The sequence below is a fragment of the Tyto alba genome, unplaced genomic scaffold (assembly GCF_018691265.1).
Source record: "Tyto alba isolate M040663 unplaced genomic scaffold, T.alba_DEE_v4.0 Super-Scaffold_26, whole genome shotgun sequence".
Taxonomy (NCBI): Eukaryota; Metazoa; Chordata; class Aves; order Strigiformes; family Tytonidae; genus Tyto; species Tyto alba.
In genome coordinates, this window is record NW_024881300.1 from 6,110,955 (window position 1) to 6,124,197 (window position 13,243).

General features: G+C 39.7%; 1 protein-coding gene across 4 annotated transcripts in view; it reads right to left on the reverse strand.

Annotated features, from left to right (window-relative positions):
- CHD9 (chromodomain helicase DNA binding protein 9) overlaps positions 1 to 12,943 on the reverse strand; it is a 101,437-nt gene extending 88,494 nt beyond the window's left edge. For 3 of the 4 annotated variants that reach the window (XM_042797407.1, XM_042797408.1, XM_042797406.1), the window contains exons 1-3: positions 12,736 to 12,943; positions 4,626 to 4,703; positions 2,833 to 2,921 (exon numbers count right to left, since the gene is read on the reverse strand). The gene's annotated coding sequence lies outside the window, so the exon portion shown is untranslated. Of the gene's footprint in view, positions 1 to 2,832; positions 2,922 to 4,625; positions 4,704 to 10,681; positions 10,698 to 12,735 lie in introns of those variants that run through there. The other variant, XM_032997738.2, reaches the window with a different exon arrangement.
- Positions 12,944 to 13,243: the final 300 nt, after the last annotated feature.

Here is a 13,243-nt window from a genome sequence, read left to right on the forward strand (position 1 = left end):
AGTATATGGAACATCTGAGAATACAGAATGGAGAAGAGGCATCAAATTTTGCTTTCAAAAAAAGTGGGAATAGCGGTAAAATGCAAGATAACAAGCAACTACTGATGTGTTTTATTTCATTAACTGCGTTGTTGATTACTTTTGATGAAGTGACAACAGAAAACAAGCTACTCTAGTTATAAGCAAATAAATCAGGTAAAGATTCAGCACATTACCCCAGTATCCACAATTTTATACTTTGATAGACTAAGTATCACTGTTTCACATGACTGATGGGCGACAGCATCATAAATAAGAGGAAGTCAGTGACTTGGATGGACATTTTTCAAACAAGAAGTTGAAACAACTGCCATGGAGGCAAGTAACAGAAGCTACCTCAGAAAGAAGCTAGGAACCAGTTAGACAGACAGAATTAAAACTGAAGTCATAAAAGCGTGACATAACAGGAAGCCAGACTACAGGTAAAAGACACAGAAGGGGTAGGCATGGATAGTCATAACTAGCAAAGAGTTTTACATTATATGCATGCAAAGTGTTTTGGATTGGGTTTTTTGTTTGTTTGTTTGTTTAGGAAAGCAACGCAACCAGGCAAACAGACTTGCTTCCAAACAAGAGATCTGCCAAAGAGACTGAAAAAATGGTTGTTTTTGCTATATTCTATGTAGCATACAACAGCATGACAGGTTTGTGGCTCTGTATGATTTGCCTATCTATTAGCAGATGGAACACTGTGTTAAGAGAGGCAGACAATACAGCGTGTTTCTTAACAGATACTCAAAAAACTCATCACTTGTGCATAACACTCAGAAACGATAGAGACATTCACCCCCCAATATTAAAAATACATGACAATTTCACTATTTGTCAGATTTAATTATAACTAAAGCTTTGGCTGAGTTAAAAAAGCTGCAGTAAATTAAATAATACAGAAGGTACTTCCTACTGATGCACCAGTATAAATAATGTTCTAGTACAGATTTAAAGATCAATGTACATGTTAAATTTAAAACGCACAGAGGGACAGCACAATTTCCTCAAATCTGAGAACCGTCGATTGAAAAAAGAACGTTTAGACATTTAGCAGATATTAACTCTTACTTCCTAATAGAAAGGAATAAGTAAGTCTTTGTACAATAGTACCATGGTATCTGTAGCTAAATAAGGATTGAAAAGATGCAGTTTCTCTCATTGGTATCACCTAATTTAAGAGGAAATTTGTTTGGATAGCCTGTTTCATTAAATTAAAAAAATATATATCCATTATATATATAAATATGCATTATTTTACTTTAAAATTGCTTTTCATTGGTATGCATTTATTATTATTTTCAAGTAATGAGCCATCTCTGTAGTAAAATCATACCCTCAACATCCTGATTTTCTTTAGAACTCTATTCTGCTACAGAGTTCACAGACATCAGGCTAAAATACTCCAAAGGTAACTCAAGCACCCTGTGTATTTTGAGGTGAAGAATAGGAAGAAAAGATTTGAAACTGCTGGTCTTTGATTAAATTCTCAGGACTAGGTTCCAGCTCCTGCCTATAGTTCCAACTCTGAATAAGAGCATAAAACTGGAGCAAACTGGGTTGTGTGTGCTTGTCATAGTAAATCAGAGTTGTCTGTTCTCATACCTACACTGTTTTTTGCTTGCACCAAACATCTCACATAACTGTTCCCCCACCCTAGTCCCCAGACATGCAGAAACTCCTCTACCACCTCTCCTCCTTTCTTGCAGGTAGCCTCTGGGAAATAAATATTAAAAGTTTATAGAAGAAAAAAAGTGTTCAGTTAACTGTCAGTTGTTATGGTTATGGTCATTGAAAAAAGTTCAAGTCAACCAACAGGACAAATGACATTTCACTTGGAAAGAAAATTCACCTTCCAATGCAACTAAAGACAAATTTCTACCATTCCCAAAGATGTTTGCCTTCACTGTGGATGTGTGTGGGACAGCTTCTTTACTGAGAACAGCTTTGCTTAAGCTGAACAGCACAAAAACACACCAAAGAAAAAGTATGTCACAGAACTCCCTGGTATCAGCAAGTCCCACAGCATATGTTTGGGTCACTTAATATACTTCTCCAAGAGATCCATTAATTTTTATTTCAAGGTAAACTTAGAAAGTCTCAAAATGATATTTCAGAAGTAGCACTTAATATACAGAGAGAGTACGTTATAACAAAATCTGTAATGTATGAAGTCAGTTTAGAGATATACAAAAATTAAAAATACTAGTAGCATTTAGAAAAACACATATTTTCTAGCAAGATTGTTGTGGTTGTTTTGTTTCTACTCTTTTTAAGAGGGGATGTATAATACCACAAACTTTCTTCAGATGAAATACAGTTTATATTATTGAAAAAAGTGTTGTTGTTTTTTTTTTAATTGCATACGGTTCAGATTCTTTCCTTTTGTTGCTTTCCAGAATAGAGTTTCTTTCTTCCCAGAACTCCAAATTCAAAAGATGTATGGTGAGATGCACAATTAAAAGCCTGCAGAACTGTTGTATATATCAGAAAAGGAATCCCAAATTGCATACCAATTTTTAAATTATTTACCTATATACCACCATGCTGTTTCTCTATCTACAATATTAAGAGTTAGAGTGATTTAGTTAGAGCATGGATACTTAGATATATGAATTCCAAAGTTTAATAATTATCTTGGATCAAAATTAAGAGCTAGCACAGGCACCTAGAGAACCATATAGTATAAAACTATCTGATTAACCTCTAAGACATAACAATAAGTTGCTGAAATCTTCTATATTAAAAATATATCACAAGATATTTAAGCAAATGGCCCAAGTCAAGATAAAAAAATATCCTTACCCATGAATATAGAACACATCTCTTCAATGAAGAACTAAGAAGCTCAGAGATATGTTTTAAATCCAGATGGATACCTTATCATTAGAGACCTGAAAATGAAAGATGGTAAACAAGTTACAAAATGATCAACTTCAGGAATATATCTTCAAATTCAATACTGTAAAAAGTCAAAAATTTAATAGATTAACTAAAACCCAAGAACATCAGAATTAATTCAGAATCACTAGTAGCCATGATGTCATAAATGGCTGATAAATAGGCAGTTGTATAGGATCCAACCCTACAAACCTTTAAGGCTGAAGAGTTGAATCTGCACTAGAATACTGAAAGTTTTAGGGCAACTTGAAGACGCAATATAAGGATCACCAAAAAAGGTTTTGAAGTTAGGTTTTAAACCTGTCAATGCAAAAAGCCCTGTACCTATTGTCTTTTAACAGCAGTATGCTGTTGCATACTGACAGATGTACCTGCAAAGAGGAAGTGACGCTGCCTTTCTAGGGGAGCGTACTCCCACAACTGCTTTATCCTACTCCTTGCCTTGACAGTAGATAGAGGAGCTCAACTTCAAGAGGTTCTCTTTTCATCTGAAAGAGGCTTCAAACATCACACAGTTTAAGTGAAAACGTGCATGGCGTCAAAGTAAAGGCTTCTAGGGCCTGTAAGTAAAAGCCTCAAAGCAAACAAAACCACCCTCTAACATTAAGAGAGACAAAAAATTAGTGTATGAACTTACATTCGCATACTAGTGTCTTTTTACATAATCAGTGTTATCCTTTCAAAAACATGATCACTCTCTCCAAAGCACAAAGCATCCTTCAATTCCAATAAATACCGATTTCCTTCTCCCTCAGTGTAGTTTCTTGGTGACAGACTTTTCAAGATTATTAACACAGTTCAAACTTTAATCTTTATTAAAAGGTAAAATACTATATATCACTGCATTAAGAAACATATTCTAACACAAAGATTTATTCTCACATCTTTGAGACAATATTGTAACATATGTCAAAGATACAAATTGCTTATAACTGCTATCAAAAGCCTGCAATGTTGCACTAACAAAATTTATTTGGTACTAATTCAGTCCATTAATTATTACATTTATTCTCCTTTTATTATTCAGTAACTTCAAGTCATATTCCAAGGTTGCTAAGCTAACATGTCTCTGCTCTGTACTAGTAGAAACACTGAAATAACTCAGAGGTTTTTTTCCTAAAATTCAGCAACACTAAGCATGTACCCAAACACTTACTTATGTGAAGGGTACTAAAATACCTGAATCTTAGTTTGCCATCTATGTGAAGTGATATGAATTTTGTATCAGAACAGCTAGAAAACTTCCTGTCATTGTTTTCTTTTTCTGTACTGGAACTTCCATCATGCAAAAGTCCTCTTCACATCCAGAAATTAGAATCAAGTTTGAAATTATTTAATTGTCAGGTTTTACGCAGTATTTCAATATGGTTTTTAATGCCTAAACTTGTTTCTTTAAAAGTTCTTTGTTGACTAAACAAAGTTATAGCATAACTGTTTTACAATAAATAACTGAATTGAGCCATTCAAAAACTTATTTTTGTTTGGAAAAAAAAAATAAAATTGAAAACTTGCAATCAAGTGATTTATCCTAGCTATAGTTCAACAGTAAAAAAAGAAATCTAATTCACCTGTGACAATCATGTAACACAAACACTATCTTAAAATCTTGTTTACCCAAAACATAGCTGGTTTTGATCCTGCCTCAACTGGGTTATTTGTGAATCCTGAAAATAAAGAGAAAAAAAGATGTTTCTTACTCTTTCAGGCAGCATCCACTTGCTCGAACAGCTTCCAATATGGAAACAATTGTAGAGTACTTAAAAGTTTGAAAAATTCTGTGTTGAAAAGAAAAAAAAAAAAAACTATGTAACTAAATACACATGCATCAGATCTACAATATATTATTCTAAATGTAAAATACAAGAAATACTTCAGACAGCAAAAGATTCATTGATAATTATTCCAAGTGCCACGGCGAAATCCACACAAAAGGAACTTACAGCTTTCTTAAGAAGTAAAATGTGATCTATTTGCACAGATGCTCAAGTAAGCTATATTGCATATGATGATTTATTTACATATTTTTATATATATATATGTGTGTATATATCTGTTAAATGTGATACAGTAAAAAAATGTTCTGTAGTTTCTTTGGAAGAGGCTGATAATGCTTGCTTTTAAATCTTGAATTGAGAAAATTCACTGATACGCAACAAAGCTTATACTGTATTAAATATAACCAAAATTAAATTTGTTATAAGCATGCCTGGATACATATTAAGATATCTTAGGAACTTTTTAGTAAATTATCTTCCACAGCCCTACTAACATAGTTTCATCACAATATAGCAAAAGAAAAACATACATTTCCCTAAGTGCATGTTTCCTTATGTTCTTGATGGAATCCTAAAGCATTACAGTTACTAGTAAAAAAATTTTTGAACAGTAGTTATCTTTCTCATTTTGGACACTGAAACACAGACTTTTACACACATTACTGTACCAGGAAATAAGCTATTAATTTCAATTAGTTTAGAATCACCACTTCATCCCAATTCCTATTTTTTAAAACATCCTCTAAATTTAATAAAACAATTTAGTTGTGTACAAAATCCTTGTACAGTTTTATGTCTTCAGTCTGTGCAAATGCCTTTAGAAAATTTAACAGCACCAGTTTAAGAAGTTATTATTTTCAACTATGTCCTTCACCTCTCAGCAAAAGGCTACTGCCCTCAAAGCACAGCCTGCAGAAGAAAACAAGTACATGTACATCACCTGCTTCAACATACAGTCTTCCAATTTAGCTTGAACCCTTCCTCTTGTTAGTTTAAAGAAACCCATTAAAGATGGCCCAGGTGTCTACATATGTTCTACTTTGTCATTTGTATTTTGTGGGCATTAATTGTAATAAAGGGACAATAGTAATACAGAGAATGACAAAATCTTCATTTGCTACAACTGATTGCAAGCTAGGAAGATTCCAAAAGCATACAGAATATTTTTGAAAAGAACAAAGTTTATCCCCACATCAGTTTATTTTAGTTAAAATAATTTAAGAAGTTCAAGAGCTTGGCCACAAGACTACTGAAAGAATCTGTACTAGTAACTAGTTCTGCTCTTAAAACTTTAATGCCATTTTGATTCTCCAGCGTGTACCTGTGAAGGCCTTCATAAATTTCAGGACCTCAGTGAGTTCCTGCTTATTTTTCTAATACAGAGAGAAAAATTTCCCAGTGTTCCTTTCTTCAGGTTTGAATACCACTAAACCCAGCTTTTTTCTTTAAGAAATCTGCCCACAAATATTAGTGTATCTATATATAATATTAATGCCTCTTTTTACCCTCTTCAGTTGTCAGAAGAGTTAGAAAAACATATTTGGTGTAATGTATTCGCAATTTTAACTTTACTTCTGGTCACTAGAAAGACAGTTACACAAGCTTCCTTTTAAGTTTAAGGTGAAAATCCTCTTGGTGCTGTTTCAGATTTCTGATGTAAGCATTATAGGATTTATACATTTTTGTCATAAATTTCAGCATTACACCTTAAATTAAACCTACAAAATAGGTTTCTGAATTCCAGTATATTTCCTGAGGACCTACACTGTCATTTTAAGATGTTGAGAAAATTTGCATTGGAAACCAGGAAAAAGCTTTCTCATTTTCACATATGGCCTCAACCAAGATTTCATTACAAAACATCAGAGACAAAAGACTTTACAGCATAGCCCTCTTTCAGTTCACGATCTGATAATACACTAACTTCCAATAATTCTCATGTTCTAGCCTGATAAGCATCTTTGTGAACTACTGCAAGTTTATAATCTGGATGTACCAGCTAGAACAATGCAAAGGATCAAGTCTGTTCTACAGATGCTCACGGATCACCATCTGCGAGTACAGACCAACAGTTGTGAAGACTTGACACTGACAGACAGAAGTTTTCTCTGTGAAAAAAGAAGCACAAGTTCAAGTCTTGACAGAACCAGATAGGATACCATGATGGTACAGGTTCAGACTTCCCCCTCCATCCTATGCGAGCTGACAGAAGGAGTTTCATCTGTAGCAGAAGACTATACCTTTTGGAGAGAGGATGCATACAATTCTTCTACTTTTTTGGGGGAAAAAAAAAAAAAAATCCAAGATTTGAAAGTTTTTTAAAAAAGTTCCTTCCTAGCACATGTCAAACAAGACACTGTGAGTTCATGACCTGTTCAATATACTCTTCTTAAATTAGGAAATCAATCAAAACTCCTAATAACTCCAGCAAAACATATTTTTTTATTATTTCATTCTTCCCATCACACTCAGGACATGTTCCTGAATTCACCTGCACTCCACCATTCACTCAACTCAGGACAGAGACTCCAGATGACTTCTACTGTAACATCAATACTCTGCCCTAAGAGTCTGACAAAGTGGACTTTTAAAAAACTTCCCCAGTTAAACAGGACAATACTTATCTGTACCTCAAGGATAACTACAAATTCATTCTTAAAAACTTAGCTAAAAATCTGGCTCTGAAGCTAAACTTTAGTTTTTAGTTGAAAACTGGCAAAAAATACTGTCAAAAACTGTATGCTGAAACCAGCAACATCGTATTACATGGAAGCAGGCCCACTGACTTACCTCACGCTGTTTTTAACGGTGGTAGAAGCCACTAACTACAATGGCTTTACTACAGGCTAACTGAAAACAAACGTATATCCTATTTAATTCTCAGATTTCTTCTAACATATGGAATATCAAATGGGTTGATTTTCATGCCATTATACAGATGTAATCTTTCTGAAGCTTAAAAACTTTCTTCGTTAGGGTGTTAAGTATCAAGCATAATAAAATCACTTTTCAAAAGCCGTTTGCAGAATAAATTTTGGAGGAATTCCTGTATTTTAGTGACCAACATAAAAGAGTGAATCAACTTTTAATATTGGTCATGCAACACAAAGAAAAGAGCCCAAGAATGCATTGCAGAAGGAAATAATTTGGTAACCAGAGTTACTTCATTTTTAATAGACTCAGATAAAGAACAGTCAAAATTACTATTTGTCTTCATAAAAAGGATGGGAACATTTTTCCACCTTCCTTCAAATTTTAACTGTTGATTTAAGACTAAAACAAAAACATGTATCTTAAAAAAAAGAAAGATGCATGTACACTGGTAACCTAAAGACATCACTAGTTGATATCTCTTTCGTAATATGTATGAATGAAGTTGAACATCTCAACACATTTGATCACTGACAGATGACATATACCAATGTATTTCTGCTGAATTCTGTGTTTAAAAAAAAAAATGCTTCCTCCCATGTAACTTGCTTCTTGCAGCTTAGTAAGTGAACATAATGTAAAGGCAACACCGAAAGGGGAACTCAGTTCCAAGGTGCTACGAAAAGTAGCCTTTTACTTGATTGCTAAAGCTAAGAGGTAACTGTGTATCCATCTGAATACTACTATATATACATTTTGAAAGTACTATTAGGATGCTAAGGTTTCTGAAGTTCAGCTATAGCTTCACTAACCACATCATTCAAAAGCATTTGATTTAGAGTAGGTCTTCTGCAAGTTTTAAAGAACCCAGTTACTCAAAAATATGGTCATTTTAAAGCACGTTTTACTTCTTTCATGTAATACTTTAGAAAAAAATAATGCTTAAAAAAAAAAAAATCTCTCTTCCCTGTACTATTGTAAACAACAAAGTTGCATGTTCAGCCTACTTGAGTTTTGGCCAGCTTGCTCTCACATTTATGAACTGTCCAGACAGATAAAAATATGAGAATCCTGCAATTCCTTCAGCCAAAGCAAGAGCTGCAAACTCTTTCTGGCGGTTGTTGTATCAACAAAAGAATTACTTCTTAGCATCACAGCTTCTTTTGCTGAAGGGGAAATAGAATACTTGAATAATATCCTAAAATATTTCCAATAATGCTATCAATTATTGAGTGTTTGACTAAAACATATGGTTTCTCCATTGCTCATTTATGTGTACACATATACCCGGCATTCCTGAAGCACCATTTCTTACTACAAGAAGAACACTAGAAAATAGAATGAGAGCACACTATGTGAGCCCAAGGAAGTGTGAGATCTCCAAGCGTCCGTTAAGCTCATAGTTTCTTAGTTTGATAGAAGCGAGATCATCATAAGGACAAATACAGATAGGCCAGTGGAAGAATACAGAGTATCCACAAAACCGTTTTGATTAGAAAATAAACTGAGAGCTAAGGGTTACAGGATTTCAGTTAACCACAGAAAAATATTTTAACTGGATGATTTATGAGCATGAGTACTAAACATCACTGAGAACTCAGTTCATATATAGTGCTGGAAGGACACAGAATACTGTGATCCAGTGATGAACAGGATCATGCCTTTTGACTCTCAGATTCAACTAATGCTCATCCTAAATCGCATGAAAAATATCAAAGACGACGATGCCGTGTTTGGACACTTACTTCTGCAAAACTGATATAAAGGAAAAAAATCCGGACCCATAAAATATATAATTGTCTGGTTTACCTGTACTTCTGAACTGTTTGAAGGATACATATAGCATAATTATAGGGAAGATGCGTATCGTGAAATTGTAACATACACCCAAATAAAAGAGTATCTTAGAACTAGTCCTATAAAACAAGTAAGAACAAAAGTGCATCTATTTACTTTATGGGGTGCACAAACAAAGCAATTTTAAAGCAGCATGTCAATCTTTTCGTTTTAATCTGCCTGCATCACTAACTTGTCTCTCTCATAAAAGGAAAGAAATGAACAATGCCTGTTTTAGGACCTCTGTAGTCTCTTAGTAGTGGTTCATGTCATACATCTTTCAGATAACATCACTAAAAATACTTTTTAAAAACCACACTGTGCTTTCATCAACATTTCTCCATGACTGAGTTCTTGGACTAATCTTCAGAAGCATTTAGCACCAGCAGCTCACGTGAAATGAGTAGGTGCTGAGATTCCTCAAAATTATTGAAAACTTGTAAGACTCAAAAATCCATTTCCTTTTACAGCAAAAAATGACAGCTTTACTCAGAGTGAAATAAATTAATACATATTCATCATGAAGAGTAGCATAAACTCTTATAAATCGAACTACTTGGTTAAACACAAACAAGTAAGTTATCACAAAGTAAACCCGCACTGACGCACTGTATCTACTTATGTGCCTGCCCTTATCTTATAAATGCAAAATAAATTTATGTAGCTTACCCACCAATGGGGGGGGGAAGGAGGGAAGAGAAATCTACTTTATATTTACTTTAAGGTTAGAGAGTTCACAATGGGCAGTAATCACAGAATTGTTAGTATCTGAAGTTCACATCCTACCTTACTTCCTACTGTCTTCTCTGTGTGTCCATGATTTATACACAGGGCTTGATGCACGGACACACGATTTGGTTAACTGTCAAGAACATGTATATATACATTTTTGCTCTTTGGTTTACAAAAACTGGGCATTCAAGTCCATGGTGCTTTGGAAGCCTCATCGTTATTTAATGGGGGAGTGAAGGGCTGGGGGCATGTAGAAACTTTGCGAGTAGGTAAAACCAAAAGATACTAATTGCTACTCTTTCTTTAGCAGTTAAGAAAATATTAGATAAATACAATTATTATTTTTAAAACATTTACCTTGTGAAATAAACTAGCAAAACGTTCATCTATGCACCAATAAATAAAAACTCAGAGCCAGGCTAAAAATCCAGATATTGCTTCAGAGATGACTGAATGTTAATACTCTGCCTTGAATGCTAAGCATATTTATATTTGCATACAAATGATTATGTGTAAACAAGGTGAAATAACTATTTTACCTCACACCTGCCAAATGGGAACTTGATGGTGTCAAATGACACAGGTTTAAAAACAGATGCAGAGGGCTCCGAGGGCTGATGGGCCTAGTCTTCCTGGGAGAGGAAGATTACTGTTTATGGCTGCTTCTTACAAAGTCTTAAAAAAACCAGACACAAAAGGATAACTAGAAACATTATCCCTTTACACAGACTGTTATTTTGTCCCTCATGAGCACACACTATAACACTGACGGGTTCAGATCTCTTCTACATGTAATGGGAGGAAGACTGAGCTGTGTTTTCTCACACTTTAACAACTTTCATGAACTGAGGGAAGTTTTTAGTTGCTAAGGATTGAAGGCACTTACAATACAGTGAGGAGTGCATACCAGTTCTTACGAACTGAAAGTGTAGGCATCAACCTCTATGTCAAAGTTATACAGCCATATGAAAGAATTGAGGACCCGACTCTTCACCTGGCTTTTATCCCTGTTCACATCAATTCACATGTGAAGAGGGAATGAAGAAGTTTTAACATTTCACTGCTTTAAATCTCCCTAAGAAACAGTATAATTTGTCCACTTCACTAAAATAAAGATGTATGCCAGCTAACCACCCAGTGCTATACACATATGGTACTGAGCTAGCCTCAAAATCCTCTCCTTGTCATCCCTGAAGGAAGTCAGCTTGGGGCCCCTACCTGGAAAATCCCAGTTCACAAATTCCGACCTCGCACTTCCACAGCCGAGTCCCTTCTTAAGCCTCCACCAGTGCAGCGGGAACCTGCGGCCACGTGGCACGGGTTCTCCTCATCCCAGGAGGACAGCAGCCTGCATGCCCACCTCCATCTACCCCAGACACACCTCACACCCAGTGTCAACGCTCCCCTTCCATATTCCTTTCCCTGGCTCCCACGTTTTCTGCTGTTACGGATCCAAGCCAGTGGGCTGCCAAACTCAGCTTCTCTTTTTCCTACTGCTTTGCTTGCCCTGGGAAATTTTTCTAATTCCTCCCTCTGCTCACCTCTGTTATCTCGCACAGTGAGGAACCAGGTCTAACATTCCCACTTTTCTGCCTGGGAGAGTGCCTTATCCCTTCCCTGCCACGCAGACCCCTTCCAGAACGACATAAGGCGGCTGGGGATATTTTTGCCCTACCTTCCTCCACCCAACGCTTTCCTCCCACTGCCACCTTCTCGCTGGTGGAGACGGGGATATCCAGCCTCTTCCTCCGACCTCCCTGAGAAGAAGACCAGCCCTCTTCCCTTCGCCCTGCCATCTTCTTACCTGAAAGAGGCCGGGGGCAGGACTTCCAGGCTCTCCCCCACCCCGCTCCATCAGGAAGGCCCAATTCCTCCCCTTCAAACTTTGCCCCCGCCCGCGGGGCCCGCAGCGCCCGCCCGACCCCGCCGAGGGGCAGGGAGGCCGCGGGGACCGCATCCCCGGGCACCCCCGCCCGCCCCGCCGCCTCCATCCTGCCGCGCTCCACCCCCGCCGCCCCCAGGAAAAGCTCGCCTCGCCGCCGCCCTCCTTCCCTCTCTCCCTCCCTCCCTCCTCCCACCTCCGCCGGAGAGGTGCGAGGGACCGGCTCGGAGCCGCCCGGCCACCGGGGTGGGCGAGGGGCGGAAGCGGGTCGCGGCGCGGCAGCGGGGAGAGCCCAGGCGGCGGAGCAGGCCGCGCCGCGCCGGCCCCCGGCGGGAGGAGGGGCGGGATCCGGGGGGGTGAGGGGGGGGGTGAGTGCTGACGGGGCGCCGGGGCCAACCGGTGCCTCCGACACCTGGAGCGCGGCCTGCTCCGGAGGTGGCGGGCGGCAGCCCGTCCCTTCGCACGTACTCACCGCCGGGTTCGCCATTACGCGGCGACGGCAGCGCCTGGAGCCGCCGCCGCTGCCCGGCAGGAGGCACACGCGCGGGGAGGAGGAGGAGGAGGAGGAGGAGGAGGAGATGCCCCGCGCCTGACAGCTCCCCGGCGGGGCGGCCTCGGGCAGACGCGGCGGCTCGGCGGCGGCTTCCCCTCCCCCCCTCGGGGATTCCCCCCCGGGCGCCCAGGGAGCCGCTGGCCGAGGGCGGCACTTACCGGGCGGCAGGGTGGCTGGCGCAGGCCGGGAGAGGCGGGCGGCGGCGGAGCGGGCGAGGGCGGCGCGGCGTGCCAGGCTCTCCTCCCCCCGCCGCCCACTGCGCAGCGGGGCGGGAGGGGCGGCCGCGCCGGGGGCGAAGTTTCACTCGCTCCGCGCCGCGACCCCACCGGCCCCAGCGAACCCGCGGGGACGGGCCGGGGGGCACATTTGCATATTTGTCACCCCCGCGCTGATTGGCCGCCGCCGCGCGCTGACACGGCGCCTGGGGAAGGGCGGGAGGGAGCGGGGCGTGAGGCGGGGGGGGGGGGGGGAAGAGGAGGGCGGAGTGAGGAGGCGAGCGGGATAAGCGGTGTGCGCAGGGAGGCGGAGAGGCGAGACGGGAGCGTGCGAATTTCCTCCCCGAGACGCCTTCACCTCACGCCGCAGCCCCCGCGGGAGGGGGCAGCCCTCAGCGCGGGGGGGAAGCCGCCGCGTAGCCGATAAAATGGTGTGTGAGCGGCGGGGTGA